The sequence below is a fragment of the Triticum urartu genome, chromosome 2A (genome assembly GCF_056163025.1).
Source record: "Triticum urartu cultivar PI428250 chromosome 2A, HENAU_Tu73, whole genome shotgun sequence".
NCBI lineage: Eukaryota > Viridiplantae > Streptophyta > Magnoliopsida > Poales > Poaceae > Triticum > Triticum urartu.
The window spans coordinates 747,147,266-747,155,420 of record NC_141874.1 but is presented as its reverse complement, the minus strand read 5'-3'; the positions used below and the strand labels follow the sequence as shown (position 1 = coordinate 747,155,420).

General features: G+C 40.2%; 1 pseudogene; it reads left to right on the top strand.

Annotated features, from left to right (window-relative positions):
• The first annotated feature begins 291 nt into the window (after positions 1-291).
• Positions 292-3,022, top strand: LOC147987642 (uncharacterized; annotated as a pseudogene).
• Positions 3,023-8,155: the final 5,133 nt, after the last annotated feature.

Below are 8,155 nucleotides of genomic sequence, written 5' to 3'. Positions count from 1 at the left end.
TCTGTCGTCTTTGTCCGCTGTGTGACCAGTGTGTAAGGACTAAGGAGGGAGTACTGGAGGAGAGAAGGAGGCTTCATTATATCAGAGTTTTGCAGTGAGAAAGAAAGATCAGATAGAGGAAGGTACCACTACGTACTTGTAGCTATCAGTTATTATGAATTAAAATGCTACTATCCTAATCTGGTGTGTTAGTGTTGTCTACAAAATAGTGAATTAATCTATTAATCATGGTTTTCCTTTATATAGTAGTCAATGAGGAAGCGAAAAGCACCAACAACTAGGGGGATAAATTCCTTTTTCACGCCAGTTGGGTCAACTTCAAGCTCCAACACTCCTAGTGCCGAAAATGTGATTCCATCTGAGGAGCAAGCTGTTGCAGATAACCAAACAAATGATATTCCTGTTGATATGCAAACTGATGAGCAACAGGTTGTGGCACCGGAAGAAGTTGCAGCAGGAGAAGGTACAATTGAAAGCACAAAATATGTAAGGGACCCCGGTATGCGCCAGCAAATTTGGGAACTCCCTCATGATGAGCAAGAAGAAGCACGTCGCTTCTATATTTTGAAGGGAGCTTATCAACCATACATGAGAGAATATCCATATAATAAACCAGGAAAAAATCATCGTCGATTTCAATACAGTTATTTCAATTCTTTTCCTTGGCTTGAGTATTCGATGGAAACACATCGTGCGTACTGCCTACCTTGTTTTCTCTTCACAAAAAAGCCAAGTGGAAGGTGTGGCTCTGATGCATTCACAGTCAAGGGATTTAATAATTGGAAGAAGGTGAATGATGGAAACGAATGTGCTTTCTTAACTCACATGGGCAAAGATTCCAACTCCGCTCATAACTTTTCTCAGCGGTGTCATGATAATCTGAAAAATAGTTTGACTCACATCGACAAGTAAATGGTGAAAGTGTGTGCAAAAAAGGTCGCAGATGCAAGGCTAAGGCTTAAAGTTACAATTGATTGCATCAAGTAAGCAAACTTTTCTGTTTTGAGAATTCAAATATTTTATAATGTACAATAAAGCAAGTTATGACCTTTTTTCTTGTTGATTTCATCAGATGGTTAACATTCCAAGCTTGTGCTTATAGAGGCCATGACGAATCTCCGGGATCAAGTAATCAGGGTAATTTTCTTCATCTGGTGAGTTTCTTGGCTTCTTATAGCAAAGAGGTGAATGCGGTTGTTTTGGAAAATGCTCCAAGAAATGCGAAGTACACCTCCCATAGAGTGCAACTAGAAATCCTCACATTACTTTCTAGTAGAGTTAAGGAAAAAATTAGAGATGAAATTGGTACTAGCAAGTTCTGCATAATGGTAGACGAAGCACGAGATGAATCAAAGAAAGAGCAAATGGCATTGGTTCTTCGATTCCCGAGCACCGAGGGGTTCATACAGGAGCGTTTTCTTGATGTAATTCATGTCACTGACACTACTGCTTTGACTCTCAAGAAGGCAATTTGCAAAGTCCTTTCTGATAATAATTTGAATGTCCAAGACATTAGAGGTCAAGGCTATGACGGGGCAAGTGATATGAGAGGTGAATGGAATTGATTGAAGGCTCTAATTCTGAATGACTGCCCTTATGCATATTATGTGCATTGCATGGCTCATCAGTTACAGTTAGCGCTTGTTGCCGCGTCAAGGGAGGTACATGATGTGCATAACTTTTTCCAAAATGAAAATTTCATTATAAATGTTGTTAGCGCATCGACTAAACGTAATGATGAGTTGTTAGCAAATAAAGCTGCGGAGATTGCACGCGAAATTGAATTGGGAGAACTCGATACAGGAAAAGGGCAAAATCAGATAGGAACTTTACAAAGACCTGGTGACACTAGATGGAGTTCCCACTTCAAGTCAATTCAGAGTTTACAGAAGATGTTTGGCGCTACAGTTGAGGTCCTAGGGAGTATAGCAAATGACCGTGCAGCCTTGAAATATTCTAGAGGAGATGCCGTAGGAGCCCTAAAAATAATTATGTCATTTGATTTTGTATTCATTTTACATCTAATGGAGAAAATCATGAAAATCACTGATGTTTTATGTCAAACACTCCAAAAGAAGTCACTAGATATTCTGAATGCATTATATTTGGTCTCAACCACAAAGGTGCTACTTGGTAAGCTGAGAGAAGATGGTTGGGATCCCCTTCTTCAGGAGGTTCAATCCTTTTGTTTGAAGCATGAGATTGACATCCCTGATCTGAATAGCAGGTAACATATATTTTCTTGTTCATATAATATAGAATATTATTTATCATATTTACTAATATATGATGTGATTTGTAGGTATGTAGATGTAACAAAGTCTCGCAACAAACATGATAACACTACTACATTACATCACTACAAAGCAGATGTGTTCAATGTTGCCATAGATCAGCAATTGGTTGAGCTAAATGATCGTTTCGGTGTTCAAAACACAGAGCTTTTGACACTTTGTGCATCTTTGGATCCACGGCATGACTCATTTCACGTGTCTAATATATGCACATTAGTGGAAAATTTTTATCCTGCTGACTTTTCTAGTCAAGAACGAGCTCATTTGGAGTCTCAACTTCCCCATTTCCAGCTTGATGTTTGCAACCATCCGGAGCTAAAGAGTTCGCCCTCACTTGCTGATTTGACTATTGGATTATTTAAAACAGGTAAAGTTGCTACATACTCAATGGTTGAATGATTGATAGACTACTGCAGTTGTTCATAACTTTTGCTTATTTGACTGCTTGATTATTAAATACAGGTAAAGCTGCTACGTACTCAATGGTTGATAGATTACTACGGTTGGTCATAACTCTTCCGGTGTCAACCGCCACAACCGAGCGAGCTTTTTCAGCTATGAAACTAGTCAAGACACGTCTTCGAAACAGAATGGGAGATGACTTTCTTCGGCATTACATGGTCGTCTATATTGGGAAGGAAATAGCTGCAAAGATCACATCTGATGAGATAATCAATTTGTTCGACACTGGTGGTCGTAGAGCTGAGTTTAAGCTAATAGATATGTAACTTCATTTTATAGGTCTATGAATATTTCTTATGCTTTGTCCTCAACGTTATTACGAGACTTAATATGTCATGATATTTCTTTCATTCTAAGCATTGGTTTGTCGCCCCCCTCATGTTCAAATCCTGGCTCCGCCCCTGCCGCTGCCACACATCGCTGCTGCCTCGAAAGAGTAGAAGGTAGGGACGAGTAGGGAGGTGCGGGAGAGCAAGCCTGCCGCATCGGTGTGGAAATCGGTGCTGGCTGGCACCGGATCGGAACTTTCTGGGGAGGAGGAGAAGAAGGGAGAATAGGGTTTCAGCCCATGTATTTGTCGAAATCACTAGTTAAGGAGTACCCCTTGCAAAGATCACACTCACCTCCCTAGGTCGTGACAAGTGATGCACTTCTTGTGCGCCACTTATCGCAACGTGAAAGTTTTCCCTTTTTCGTAGATTCATTTACTCAAATGTTTTATCTCTTAAACCACATCCAAATCCTGAACAATTTTCACTGTTGGATTACTTACATCGAGATTTTCGAAACTAGATCGCATGTTGATAGGTTTTGACGGAAAAGAAATCACAAAAAAGGGGCGGAAAAACCGAGCCGAAAGGACTTCCTTTCACTTTTTTTCCTTTTCCGAAGATGCACAACTGTGCCTCTCGCAAAGCAATCTATGCCTCCATGAGAATTAAATATGTGCCTCTTGTGGAAGAAAAAAAATTGTTTTTTCCTTTTTCGAGAGGCAGAACCGTGCCACTCGCGGAAGCAAACATTTTTTCTGCGAGAATACTTTCGATATATTCATCTTTAATCATGGTAGTACTACTAACACTAAAAATAATAAAAATTACATCCAGATTCTAGACCACCTAGTGACGACTACAATTACAGAAGAGAGCTGAATGTGCGCCGTATTCATCACCCCTCCCTTGCCGGAGTTGGGCAAAAGTTGTTGTAGTAAACAGTCGGGAAGTCGATATGCTAAGACCCCATAGGACCGGTGTAGCAGAACGACAACCGATGTTGGTGAAGAGTAGAATAGATCGAAAGGAGCGAATCTAAAGACACACGAACCTAAACAAATTACAATCAGATCCAAGCAAATCCGCCAAGGATAGATCCGCTGGAGACACACCATCACATGCCCACTGACGATGCTAGACACACCACCAGATGGGGGCTAGGCGAGGAGAATCTTATTCCATCTTCAAGGAGCCACCGTCGTCTCGTCTTCTTGAGCAGGACACAAACCCTGATAACACTCAAAGGAACATCTAAAAACAGAGCCCTCTTGCTGAAAAGAGCCGGGATCCACTGCGCTGTAATGGCCCTCAGGCCACCAAACAAGGCGTACCGGCGGCAGCATCGGCAGAAGGCAGAGAAACCCTAGGATTTTCTTAAGGAAGGAGGCGGCTGCGCATTAGCAAAGGAACGTCCATGGAAGCAAACCTGTGCCTCCACGAGAAGAAAATATGTGCCTCTCGCGGAGGCAAAAGCAAAAATGCATATTTTTTCTTTTCTTTTTCCCATAAACCAAAGTTGTGCCTCCACGAGAAGTAAATATGTGCCTCTCATGGAAAAAATGCAATATTTAGGCAAAACTGTGCCACTGGCAGAAGCAAATCTATGCCTCCACGAGAATCAAATTTGTATCTCTCACGGAAGCAAAAATGATTTTTTTCTTTTCTGAGAGGCACAGCTCGCAGAAGCAAATCTGTGTCTCTACGAGAAGTAAAATCTATGACTCTACGAGAAGTAAAATCTGTGACTCTCGCAGAAGCAAAAAAACAAAAAAAAATATGTTTTTTCATGCAGTTTTTTTATTTTTTTGTCAGAAACCTAGGGAAAGTCCGGCAAAAACCTAAAAGCCGAAAAAACATCTAAAACCTGAAAACGGATACAGAAAAATAAAAATACATAATCCCGAGGGAGCACCAAGCATGGGACATGTGGCGGCGGCTGAGAGCATGCTAAGTGGCATGCTCTTAGCCCGCCGAAAGTGACCCTTGAGGGGCTCACGCAAGGGGTACCCCTCAGCCATTTTTGTTCCATCGACGAGCGTCCTAGGGACATAAAAGGACTTCGGGTGCTCTTGGCCCATATTCCACCATGGCTTGCGGCCCTAGTTCTGTTAGTCTGCACATGAAGTTCTTTCTTATAAGAATTTTCTTCCACTGGGCAAGAAGTTTTAATAGGCTCCTGTGGGTAATGATTTTTGTAAATTTTCTATTTTCCAGTGCATTTTGCCTGTTTTAGTCTTTCTATTAAAGTCTTATGACCAAAATTCTGTGATAAATAATGTTAATCGAGAAGCCGTGGATTGTGATGGGCCTGATTATGCTCTTAAGAAGAAAAATATTTGGTGCATTTTATGTTATTTAAGATTTAATGTTTTCCACTGATGTTATTTTAAAACATCCTAAATTATGACAAAATCCATGTTTAAAATTTTCAAATAAAATAGAGTCGATAAGAAATTTTATTTATTTATAATGTTTATGTTATTTATGGCATTTTAATGATGATATCTTTTTATCATTTTAATGTTCAAATAGTAATGTCATGAAATGGTATTTATCTTTATCCCTATTTATGATGTTTCACTCCCTAAAGTTTGTTAATATATTATTTGGATACTTCATTTGAGTTTGAAGTTTATGGTGATGTCTTCCTTATGGTATTTCCAAACGTTGTGACACCATTTCTAATGGGTTGAGGACACATCAAGTAGAATGCTGATGGTTGAGTGGTTCGGTTTTCTGCACCATATATACTATCTGTCACAATAATGTCCAGGCAATATTCTTACCGAGCAAAACTAAAGCTTTTGGTGTCATTTTATTAAGATATGCACTGTTCAAATATGCATAACGACTCGAAATGGTGTTTATGGAATTATAATAAATTCTCTTAATGAAGAAATTTTGTTTAGGGGATTTGTTTTCCAAAGTTCCGTTGACATTTATTTGATAGTTATTATTTGCCAAATATTATTATTTGATGAATCTTGATGTAGTTTTGATATCCAAATCTCATAATTTGGAGAATTTCATGTTATTTAATATCAATGGGATTTTCACTTAGAATGTCAAGTTTAATGTTTACTTTTTTTCGAAAAGGGGGGACTCCCCGGCCTCTGCATCAGAACGATGCATACATCCAACTTTATAAATAAGCAATTAGGTTCAACAAGGTCTTAAAGTCTCCAACGAAAATAAAGAAAAGCTCACAAGGAGCGAAAAGGCCAATAACAAAACTAACCAAAAGAAGCCACAACCGGCTGGCATAAGTGAGATAGGTAAACTAATTGCCTATCCTATTACATGACCGCCATCCAAACCGGTTAAAGATATTCCGTAATACCATCTCCCATCGGATAGATCCAGTAACCAAACGCTCCCTGGCCTCCGTCGGAGTGAGCAGCGACCACATACGGATGAACGCAGTGGCTCGGAAGATAACCTGCAAAAAATGAATATGTGTTGCTTTGTTAAAAACCAAATCATTTCTGCAGTTCCATACTGCCCATAATAAAGCACATGCTCCTACGCGAAAATGTCGTGCTGTTTCGGACTCTATCCCGTTAAGCCATGTTCCAAATAACGTGCTGACAGAACTCGGAGGAGTAATATTAAAGGCAATATGGACCGTCCGCCATAAGACTTTTGCCAACGGGCACTCAAGAAAAAGGTGTTTGATGGTTTCATCCCGATCGCAGAAGTTACACCTAGTAGGTCCTGTCCAGTTACGTTTTATCAAATTATCCTTGGTCAAGATTACTTGTTTATATACAAACCACATAAACACTTTAACTTTCAAAGGAACTTTGACAGCCCAAACATATTTGGAACTAGGAATGGAGCTTGAATTGATAACATCAATATACATTGATTTGACTGTAAACTCTCCAGACCTAGTAAGCTTCCAACGTAACTTGTCGAGTTGTTGAGAAAGCTGAACCTCCATCAGTCTACTCACTAGATGGAGCCACTCTTCCCAACGATTACCGGCTAGCGTCCTCCTGAACTGAATATTAAGCAGAGTGGATTGAAGTACCATTGCAACAACCGCATCACGTCGTTGAACAATACGATACAGAGACAGATATTGAAGTGCAAGGGGGGTCTCTCCGAGCCAAGTATCCTCCTAGAATCATGTGGTAGCCCCATTACCTATAATAAACTTTGTCCTATTAAAAAAAGCCAATTTGACTCTCATAAGTCCTTTACAAAAGGGTGAGTCATTCGGCCTCGCTGTCACCTGGGACAAAGTTTTGGATTGAAGATACTTGCTATGAAGCATCTGTGCCCAAGTAGCACCAGTCTCGATAGAAAGCTTCGATAGCCACTTGCTGAGAAGACATCTGTTCTTGACCTCGAGGTTCTCAATGCCAAGACCCCCTTGGTATTTCGGTCTAAAGATGATATCCCACTTGGCTAGTCTGTACTTTCTTTTTAGTTCATCGCTCTGCCAAAAGAATCGGGATCGATAGAAGTCCAGTCTTTTCCTAACTCCCACTGGGACCTCAAAGAATGATAAAAGAAACATAGGCATACTCGTGAGAACCGAATTAATCAGAATTAATCGGCCTCCGTAAGACATGAGCTTGCCCTTCCAGCAACTCAGTTTCTTTTCAAACCGATCCTCGATACACTTCCATTCTCTGTTTGTCAGCTTACGATGATGAATGGTATACCTAAATACGTAAAAGGTAAAGTCCCCAATTCACATCCAAACAATTGCCTATAAGCCTCTTGTTCCTCATTGGCTCTACCAAAACAGAACAATTCTCTTTTGTGAAAGTTAATCTTTAACCCGGTCAATTGTGCAAATAAGCACAACACCAGCTTCATATTTCTTGCTTTTGCCAAGTCATGCTCCATAAAGATGATCGTATCATCAACGTATTATAGGATAGACACACCTCCATCGACTAGATGAGGCACCAATCCACCCACCTGACCAGCCTCTTTAGCCCTTCCTATCAGAATTGCCAACATATCAACTACGATGTTGAACATAGGAGACATTGGATCCCCTTGTCTCAGGCTCTTATGTGTCTGGAAGTAGTGACCTATGTCGTCATTCACTTTAATTCCAACACTTCCTTTTTGCGTGAAACATTCTACCTGGCGTCGTCAGGCTTCTTC